The sequence below is a fragment of the Sitophilus oryzae genome, unplaced genomic scaffold (genome assembly GCF_002938485.1).
Source record: "Sitophilus oryzae breed Bouriz unplaced genomic scaffold, Soryzae_2.0 scaffold_734_pilon_pilon, whole genome shotgun sequence".
NCBI lineage: Eukaryota > Metazoa > Arthropoda > Insecta > Coleoptera > Curculionidae > Sitophilus > Sitophilus oryzae.
The window spans coordinates 58,365-69,290 of NW_022147345.1; the positions used below are offsets into that span (position 1 = coordinate 58,365).

At 31.5% G+C, this 10,926-nt stretch overlaps 1 long non-coding RNA gene across 1 annotated transcript; it reads right to left on the reverse strand.

Annotated features, from left to right (window-relative positions):
* Positions 1 to 3,225: 3,225 nt before the first annotated feature.
* LOC115888394 lies at positions 3,226 to 5,490 on the reverse strand. Its single transcript, XR_004051247.1, has 2 exons — positions 4,927 to 5,490; positions 3,226 to 3,352 (listed from the first exon to the last, which is right to left on the reverse strand). It is a non-coding gene; the product is annotated as an uncharacterized LOC115888394 (long non-coding RNA).
* Positions 5,491 to 10,926: the final 5,436 nt, after the last annotated feature.

A 10,926-nucleotide genomic window follows, 5' to 3' on the forward strand; every position in this document is an offset into this window, starting at 1 on the left:
TTTAATCGGGAAATCGGTCTATGCGCGGCACGGAAGTACTTTAAACGATAAATAACACATTTTCAGCTATGTTTTCGGTCACGACGTTAAGCCTAGAGCGTGAAACAGGCCTTAGCCGGGACAAAAACACAAGAACGATATGTTCCGTCGAGCATATCGCCGAACGAGATCTGAACCGCGCCGTGTCCGATCTGGAAAAAAGTCGAAAACCACTTTAAATATGGTCATCGGAGAGATCAAAGTTGGCCGAGACGGTAGTCCGGCGACGTTCTATTGTTTCTGGGGTCGACTCGAGAGTGGGCGGTTGCTAGGGATGGTCAGAATGCATCGACATTTCAAAATATTGGTCTTGTAATCAAACATAATAATAATAATAGCTCCCGTATATATCGTTTAACGCCTTGTGGGAGTAGCAAGATACAGCTTGCCATGCTAGAACCGTTCGGTATACAAGGAAAGTAATGTGGCTAGCACTACGCTTTAACCGCCTATTATTATTAACTCAGGATTGTGAATCCCAAGTACTCATTTAAGGCTGAGTCGACCTAGGTACCCAAACTATTTTAATTTTAATAAAAATAGTCGGCTGATGAAATGCCGGGTGTAGGATTCGAACCCACTACTTTAAGATTGGTAGACGAGAGCCTGTACCTCTACGCCACCGGGCACCGTAATCAAACATATGATAGCAAAATTCAACATTTTTAATTACTAAAAATTACTGTTAAGCTTCATTCAGAACCTCGCAATTAGTGGAATAAATTAGTGGTTTCAATTACACTTTATATTTTTTAGTTTACGATCATTCACAATGTCTAAAAAACTCAATTAAAATTAATAGAATATCCTGGCAACAGCTTGCGGTTGTCAGTTGTATCCATAGAGAGAGCCTAATATTTAGCTTACTAAACAATCAACTTTTGATTTCTAACCACAATTTCTCTTGACGGATGATAACCAAAGACCAAAATGACATTCATCACAAATTTTGAAGTATAATTAGTGGGAAAGTTAAAAGTTTGTTAACTTTTTCTACTAATTGAAAATGACCACTAATTTTGATGTTCTGAATGCTTACATTGAAACTAAAGGAACAAACTTCTATACGCTAGTTGAAACCACTAGTTTATTCCACTAAGTGCGATTTTCTGAATGAAGCTTTATTCTCAACTTTAGGCTTGATACGACGTTATACGCCAGCAAAAATAGCAGTGAATAGAAACTGATCGAACTGCTGCAAAAATAATAATTAAGAATATTAAGAAGGCAAACAAGGAGGCTCGACTGAATATTAGCGATGAGCAAATACAAGACCAAGACCTGTGTCTTGATCTTGCAATTATTAACATTATAAAAAACGATATTTTGTTCGCTAGTATATGACATAAATTAGGATTGATTGACGTATTTTGTTGTTTTCAATCACTTCCTGTTTCACCGGAAATTACAACATTTTTTGACTTTCAAATGACACCCTCTATATTTTATTACTTTATTCGAAAGAAAATGGCACTCTGAATAAAAAAAAACAACGCTTAATTGTACAAAAAGCCAAAACAGCTTCATCGAGATAGCATTCACAAAACAAAAAAGCACCATTATTTTTATATTTTCTGTCGAACGCAAATGAAAATACAACAAAAAATAATTTATTCATATAATTTAACACAGATCTGCTTAACCAAGTGCATTAGGATTACTAACTCTGCCTGAAAACACAACAGTTCCACTCACTTTGTGAATTATGAAATATAAAAATGGCCTGTTAGCTAAGAAATTCAATCTAGTGTCATGGTGTGTTAAAACCATTATTTTTTAATCAAGGATTAATCAAGGAGCTTTGGAAAAATTGATTTGGTCGTCTAATATTTTTTGTGTCTTTTCCTGGTCAGTTGAAATATGCCCATTTCGTATTTTAATCATAACTCAATTTTTTTTAATGAAACGAGAGTGGCTCATTAGCATATTTGGAAAAGCATTTTTTGATACCTAATAAATTTTGGTACCTAATTTTGGTAAATAATTTGGTACCACACACTCCGTATGTCGAGTCAAACTGTCGTTATCTTTACGACCGGTTACATGTTGTTTATTATCATGGCACTCTACTAGATTGAACTTTAAAATACTATTTTTTAAGTAAAAGAGTCAAAAGTTGACATTGAATTATTCTATTGAGAATGCCATATTCTGCAAAATAAAGTAAAAAAATACCGACGGTACCATTTAAAAACCAAAAGTTGTAGTCATTTCCGGTGAAACAAGAAATGACCGAAACTAATTGAATACATCAATCAAGCTACTTTTGAAAAACACCCGATATATTATAATTCTTTCTGATAGATTTTACAAAATCCTTCAACTTCTATTAAGAATGTCATATAACTAAATAAATCACTTTACTTAATGTTTAATAATAAATAATTTTTGTTTTGTCATATGGCAACTTGTTATAATGTAAATGAATTAAAAGAAGGATAAAATTCAGAACAGATTGCAAGCTGTTGAGTATAGGTGTACTTAATATACTTTCTTAACAAATGTTGAAAGGTTTTGTAAAATCACTAGAAAAAATAATAATATATATATCGGATCAGCCAAAAAAAATGTTTGAACACAGTGTAGCATCTAACTGCAAGTATTTTTACATATAAATATATTTTTTTTTCATCTCTGTAAAACACTCCTACCAAATTTGTGTAGTCCAACTTCGGAAACAACTGACAGTTAAGTAACATAGGAATAAAATTTTACTTTTTTTTTAAATTGTAAATACTTACTAACGTTATTTATAAAAAAAAGTTATAGAATTTTAGGCAGAATCGAAAATAAAATAAAAATGGAGTTTTGCATTAAAAAACATGTATCCGCCACATTTTTTGAAGCAACCAGTATACTCAAAAATAACATTTGAACTGTGTCTCTAAAGATTCTCTATACCCTTTTTTTTATTTTTTTGGAATTCCCAAAACAAACGAGATAATTAACTTTATTTCTTTCGTGATATCTCATTTTATAATATTTCGGAAGAATTAATCAGGTATCTTATTTTTATAATTATTAGAAATAAATCGGAATTAAAGGATAAGGGATATGTAAATATATACCATACGATAAAAAAAAACGGCCTCAGAGGTGGTTTGGAAATGAATATCGATGTCATTTGTACGTAAACAAATAGACGCCGTTTTTTTTCGCTCATACCGTATAAGAAAAAAAATTTAATAAAGCAAACGCATTTATTAATACATGTATATAGATTTACATGGTATGAAGAAATTCGCATTATGATCTCTGAAGGTCCCACCAATGCTTGGTTAAAGTGGCGAGTACGACCACTTAGCAGTCACACCTATAATAATTTAATAAAATATGAATATAATAAACAAACTTTTTCTTTTAGATTTTTTAAAAGCGAGTTATATGTGTTAAGTGGTTTTTGATTATTTTAGACTAATTTTTTTAGACATATGATTATTTTAGACCAAATTGTCTGCCCACTCAAACGTCTTTCAAAATTATAATGTAGGAAATTCTTAATATGTTTTAATTGGGAATACTTTTAGAAAGTTTCATTTTCACCAAACAAAACTACGTGTGTATAATAAATTGCAGTATAATCAACTATAATGCACGATATATACTGGGGGCGTCAAAACTAGATGTTGGGTTTTTCTCAATTATTTCGAACAGAAGTCCAATTTTTTCTCCAAAAATTTTGTCCAACTTTGTTTTGAAAAATAATTTTTAAATCCATAATCGATGTTTATACAGCAATGTCCTCTTTTAGAATAGATAATTATTTTCAGCTGCATCGATAAAATAAATCATATTTACTGATGCCAAGTAAAAAAATAATTAGGAAATTATTTTAGACATCTAATTCTTAATTTTTGTCGCTGATAAATAGATACATCACTTTTGACGACAAACCTACTAATAAAAATTGCGTAAAACAAATCATGTTTATTCGCAAAGAGACAATTGAAAACAATTTAATAACTATTAATTTGGGATATAGATCTTAATAAAACAAAAGTTGCATAAAAGCTTTGTTGATTTATGATATAAAATACAGTGTTTCATTTGAAATAGCAAAGAAAAATATAATATCTAGTTTTGACTCATCCTGTATATAATAAACAATTTAGTCTATTTTAATATTATTATATGAATTATATAATTATTAATTATTAACTTAAATTAGTTCCAGTAAAAAACGTCGATATTACCTATTTTTAACTTAACTTAGAAAGAGAGGGCTTTAAATATATATTTTATTATATAAACAATAAAATTCAATCCAAAAAGGGTCAAAATATATTCTTTGGTCAAAATGAACTCTATACGACTACGACATTATGGTATTTTTTGGAATGACAATTTAATAACAAATCCACCAAGCAAAAATACAAAATATAGCCTTTCTTTTCACAAACTCATAACCTTTGCTCATAACTAATAACTTTAAAAGTAAATATATATTTGAATCATCCTGTATATCTATAAAAATACCTCCCTGTCAAATTTACGCTACTTTTGCAAGCATATTTTACAAAAAATATGATTTGAGTGAAAATATAAAATAGGAAATCTGATATGAAGCTTTATCTAAACACAGGGTTGACTGTAGATAAAAAATATTTTACGTTATCAAGTTATTAAGAAAAATTCTCGGAAAAATTATAAAATACACAATATATCTGACAATTCCAAAAAAGCAAAGTGAGAAATGAAACAATTTATAGCATAAAATCAGTATTTTTTTAAACTTTTAAGCAAACTGGGCATTATCGTTTAATCTATCTATCAATCTATCAAATGTTTATTATTAAACTTATCTCAGACTCTATAACATTTTTCCCAAGAGTGATTTAAAACAAATTTATATGAATTTAGAAATAAATATGAACAGTATTTACTTACCTGTAAAACAGATGCTTTTTGCTTAATTAAATATGTTGGAAAATATTATCCAGTAGGTACAAATACACAACACTTAAACACAACAAAATAAACTAATAAAATAATAGTTTCTAATCCAAATTTCACAAATACTGTTTATGTTTCTTCGCGAGGGACGAAAAAACTGAATTTTTTAATTACTCAGATATGCATTAAGGTATATTTCAATTCAAAAGCTTATAAATATTTATTTTTATAAGACATAACCTAAACGAAACGAAATTACAAGTCGAGAAAGATCAACAAAACTGCCGAATTTAGAAGCGAATATAACTTTTTTTCCTTTTTTCTTGTCACAGTTGAAACAAACAAGGATAAAGCTATTTTCGTAAAACATGGGTGAAACGTGCTAATAAGTGGCCCAATAGATGTGACCTCGCGCCCTTCCATTTTTGAACGATGGGCGGGTTTAACGGATTCCCCTCAAAGAAAATCGTAGGGGAATACAAAAATTCAGAACGGGCAAGGCGCCACCTAGAAGACGGGCTTGTACTAAGCCCTCATTGTACATCTATTTATACATAATCAAGGCTAGAACCGTTCGGTATACAAGGAAGGTAATGTGGCTAGCACTACGCTTCAACCGCCTATTATTATTAACTCAGGATTGTGAATCCCAAGTACTCATTTAAGGCTGAGTCGACCTAGGTACCCAAACTATTTTAATTTTAATAAAAATAGTCGGCTGATGAAATGCCGGGTGTAGCATTCGAACCCACTACCTTGAGATTGGTAGACGAGATCCTGTACTTCTACGCCACCGGGCACCGTAATCAAATATATGATAGCAAAATTCAACATTTTTTTAATTACTAAAAATTACTATTAAGCTTCATTCAGAACCTAGTGAAATAAATTGCATAAATTGAATAAATAATCATAGATAAAAGACTTATACTATTAAATAGATAGGCAACTTATAATACATTTCAATTTTATTATACAAGGGCGCCTCTAGTAGACGGAGGAAGAAATACTAATGGAAGAGAGGGGTGCGGGGAAGGGGGGTTGTTTTAGTTAATTTAAAATATATTTAGACATACAAAGACACTTTGTGTGCTTTTAATTAGGTCGAACATATTATACACGATAAATCAACTGAATTAAAAGCATACAAAGTGTTCTTATATGTCGGATATTAATTAAAAAATATATTAAAAATACTAGAAATAGTATATATTAAGTTGTTACAGTTATAATTTAATCTTTGGTGGTTTTCAGCAAATAGCAGGCAGTTTTACATAATTTTCCTCCCTTTGAAGTGAATTGGAAACGGCTAGGTATATAATTTTGGTGTAGGCAAGATTCCCAGTTTGTTTCCGTTTGGGACCTGAAATAATCAAAACAAATTAAATCAGATGTAATTATCTGCTGATCATAAAAAAAAACGCGCGTCCTTAATTCCTTACATGCACCGTAAAAAAATTAAATAACTGCTCTGCAAGTAGCATTTATTAGCAGTACTAATTTAAAAAATCTATAACTGTAAGTAGATATGTTTAATTTACTTACCATTGTATCCTTCGGAAACCAGGTGTACAACAATTAAACTCCATGATAAAAAATAATTAAGAGTTATTACAAAACACAAATTGTCCCACCATTTTTAAAAAACATTGTCTAAAACAGAATACTGGCAAAAAATCTGAAGGAATTTAATTTTACAATAATTCGACAAATCAAACCGTAAAATCACAACAAAAGCGTCTCTGAGTGACAGTTAAAAATCAAATTTTATTATTGTCAGATATTGACATTTGCATTGTTAATATTGACAGTTTTAATATTTTGCGCCTCTGCATCTTGGAGGAAAAACTATTTTTAATGAACTGTCATTTCCATTTAAGTTTCCCAGCCATGATAAATAATATTACGATCATTCACAATGTCAATTCAATTAAAATTAATAGAATATCCTGGCAACAGCTTGCGGTTGTCAGTTGTATCCATAGAGAGAGCCATAGACTAATGTCACGTACTAGAGATAGATTAGACACTGATATAAAACAAATAAGTCCATCATTTAGAGCCACCTGGTGATCCGGAAGAAACTAATGGAGAGTTTTAGCATAACATAATTTTAGAGTTCCGTTCTTTATTTACGCTAACTAAAACGGTAACGTTATTCAAGCGCAAAATTATTCCTTGTAAAATATAAAATAATAAATATAGACTTGTTTACTATATTTTATGTTTTATTAGATCATTAAAAGTGTAACACATTCAAAACTAAAAATAAAATTATGAAAACATACATTTTAAACACCAACAATAGAGCACATACCGCCTATTTTTTTGATTTAACAAATAAATTATAATATAGTATAGACTACTACACCCCTTAACTATTACTAAAAATACTATATTACCAACTACATATGTACATGATATGTACTTACTTATTTATGATTAAACAGTTTTTAGTTTGTTCATAAAGGTATTATTTCTAAGATGTCTAAAATGTCTTAAAAAATAAAAATGTTTGGTATCGAACACGAAAATAATGATCGATTGTAAATATCAAAATGCACAAATGAATAAAAACATAAACTATAAACACAAATCACCGAACTTTCCGGAAATCAGAAATATCTGAATTAATAATTATTTAAAAATGATTTAAAAATAACTTGACGGATCACCAACATTTTGAAAACTACACCAAAACTAGACCATAGATGGTAGTAAATATAGAGGCTGTCATGTCACCTTCATATATAAATTAGAAACCTGTACTTTAATGTCTTTTGCGCCGTCTGGCGATGCGGAAGAAACTAAATTTGTAGTTCCATAAAATTACTATTGAGTGACTAGGGCCTGGAGAGAGCCTAATATTTAGCTTACTAAACAATCAACTTTTGATTTCTAACCACAATTTCTCTTGACGGATGATAACCAAAGACCAAAATGACATTCATCACAAATTTTGAAGTATAATTAGTGGGAAAATTAAAAGTTTGTTAACTTTTTCTACTAATTGAAAATGACCACTAATTTTGATGTTCTGAATGCTTACATTGAAATTAAAGGAACAAACTTCTACGCTAATTGAAACCACTAATTTATTCCACTAAGTGCGAGTTTCTGAATGAAGCTTCATTCTCAACTTTAGGCTTGATACGACGTTATACGCCAGCATAAATAGCAGTGAATAGAAACTGATCGAACTTCTGCAAAAATAATAATTAAGAATATTAAGAAGGCAAACGGGGAGGGCTCGACTGAATATTAGCGATGAGCAAATACAAGACCAAGATCAAGACTCCCCGGGTCTTGATCTAATTATTAACATTATAAAATTAGCAATTATTAACATTATAAAAAACGATATTTTGTTTGCTAGTATATGACATAAATTAGGATTGATTGACGTATTTTTTTGTTTTCAATCACTTCTTGTTTCACCAGAAATTACAACTTTAAATGACACCCTCTATATTTTATTACTTTATTCGAAAGAAAATGGCACTCTGAATAAAAAAAGCAACGCTTTATTGTACAAAAAGCCAAAACAGCTTCATCGAGATAGCATTCATAAAACAAAAAAGCACAAAAACAAATATACAAATAATAAAAAAAAATGTCATACAATACAAATCAATTCAAAAAAATTTACGTCATAAAATTACAAATAAAACATATATGGACATTGCAGAACACAGGCGTATCTAGAAAATGTTACAAAAGGAAAACTGTAAATGGATAAAATCATGTTATATATCATAAAATCAAGAGTTGTCATAAATATTAAATACTAGACCTTTAACCAGTGTGTGAGATGATCAAAATTTTAAAATTCAAAATTGTTCATGATTAAACATCAACAAAAAAGTCGTTTACCGCATATAGGGCTCTCTCCAGTAAGTATGATTTCAGAGCTTTGCGAAATGCGGGAAAGAATGAAAGTGACTTGATATTCGAAGGCAAATGATTGTACATTTTCTTGGCATTGTACTGTATTGAGCCCTTAACTAGTTCTGAGCTCGGGGTTGCCAGATAAATATCGTGCTCTGCATGCCTAAGTGGATAGTTGTGAGAAGGCCTTTTCGGAATAGAGAATATGTGCTTGCGGATTAAGCAAACGGATTCCAAAAATGAATAAGGAAGGAAGAGTCAGTATTTTCAAATTTTTAAAGAAATTCTGGCAGTGAGTTCTACTGTTTAGTCCCAGTAATTATCGAACTGCTCTCTTTTGAAGTTTGAAAATACGAGATGCGACTCAAAAAGGGCATAATAGACCATTCTAGAGGTTGATGAGTTAAGTTCCTTAGAAACTGATCTTAGCGCAAAACAGACAGCGCTTAGTTTCTTTGATAAAGCTTCGATGTGCAAGTCCCATTTTAACGAGTTGTCTACAACAAGTCCTAAGAGTCCACGACGTCAATAATGGTGTTATTAAGTACAAAAGGTTGTATAGTACTTTTATATGACAATACTTTAGTTTTTGAAAGGTTGAGGCATAGGAGATTAGAATCGCACCAAGATTTAATGGTGCGTAAGTCACTGGATATAGTATTATATAGTGCCGTAACATCTGGGCCAAACCAAACATTCCGACAATTTGACTTGAAATACCAAGTGTGTGGTACCAAATTTTTCATAAAAAAATGCTTTTTTCAAATATGCTAGCGAACCACCTTCGTTCCTTACAAAAATATTGGGATATGATTAAAAATACGATTTGGGCATCTTTTAACCGACCAGGACAATAGACACTTAGACACAACATTAAACGATCATGATGATTAAAAATTAATGTTTTTAACATCGTCATAAAATTCTAAATTTTCAAAGCGAATTTTCCTAAAACTCGACATCGTAAAATCCAAGAGACTTTTCCCTTTCCTTTCTTACGCGAAACTAGTCGAGTTTTCCTCGAGCAGGCGTTGAAAACTGACATCAGCGAAAAAATAAATCTATCGCATAGCCCATAAACGAGAACGAAGTTCTTATTAAAAATTCGTCGAGGAATTCATCCTCTGAAGGGCGGTTTCCACCCCGTTTCACCTCCTTCATCCTCCAGGTTGATGTTAATTAAAATTTATACACGAAAAAAACGTACGCCTCGGGGGTAAAAGTCGGCAATGGAAAGAAAAGTTCCACTTTTTCTCAGGGTTTTCGCTCGGAAAATTGCTGTTGCCGGGAAAGGCAAATTTTCGGAGATGGATGGCCCGCTTTGAACGGGATCGTTTTAATCGAGGTTGATTTTCCCTTTAAAATTGCCCGAACATAGGCGTATAGACACTGGAGCACGGTGGAGGTGATTTTTGCACTTTTTGGCACATGTTCCGGCATTTTTTTAAGATGATAAATATTGCTGTTGGATTCTATCCCTTCCTCCCATCCTTTACCCGAAAAAACCTTAGTGGGTACGTAGCCGTAGTCGAGTACGGAGAGTGACAAGATCGGCCGAGTACACAGTGTACACCTCCAAGCGCGCGCTATCCTCAAGTGTTTTGTTCAAGCAAAAAATCAACAGGTACGAGTCCAGAACGGGAATAAAGGTGAGTGCCCACAGTCCTGATACATTAACTCACCTTAATGAACTGAGCCCCTTAATTCTCGCCCGTAGCATTGGTCCTTCCGCCGCAGATCCCTTTCTGAACTACATACATATTTTACTTATACCAATTAAATTGATTATCATAATTAATTTTCAAAATTATCTAAATATCATTAATATTTTTGTAATATATTATTTTAAATATATTCAATAAAATAAATTCTCGAACAAAATCTATATTTATCTTCTCTTTAACGCAGTAAAAAAAGGTAGTACATTTTTTGTCACTGGTTCCATTGGCCAGGAATTTGCCACCGACCGATCGATTTTTAAATTGCCGTACCGGTGTTAAAAGCGATATCTATCGCTGTTTCGCGATACTGGTCCGGATATTTCTTTTTCACGCTCAAATTTATCGATACGCAATACGTAACCGAAACGGTGGAAGGCAATAACAA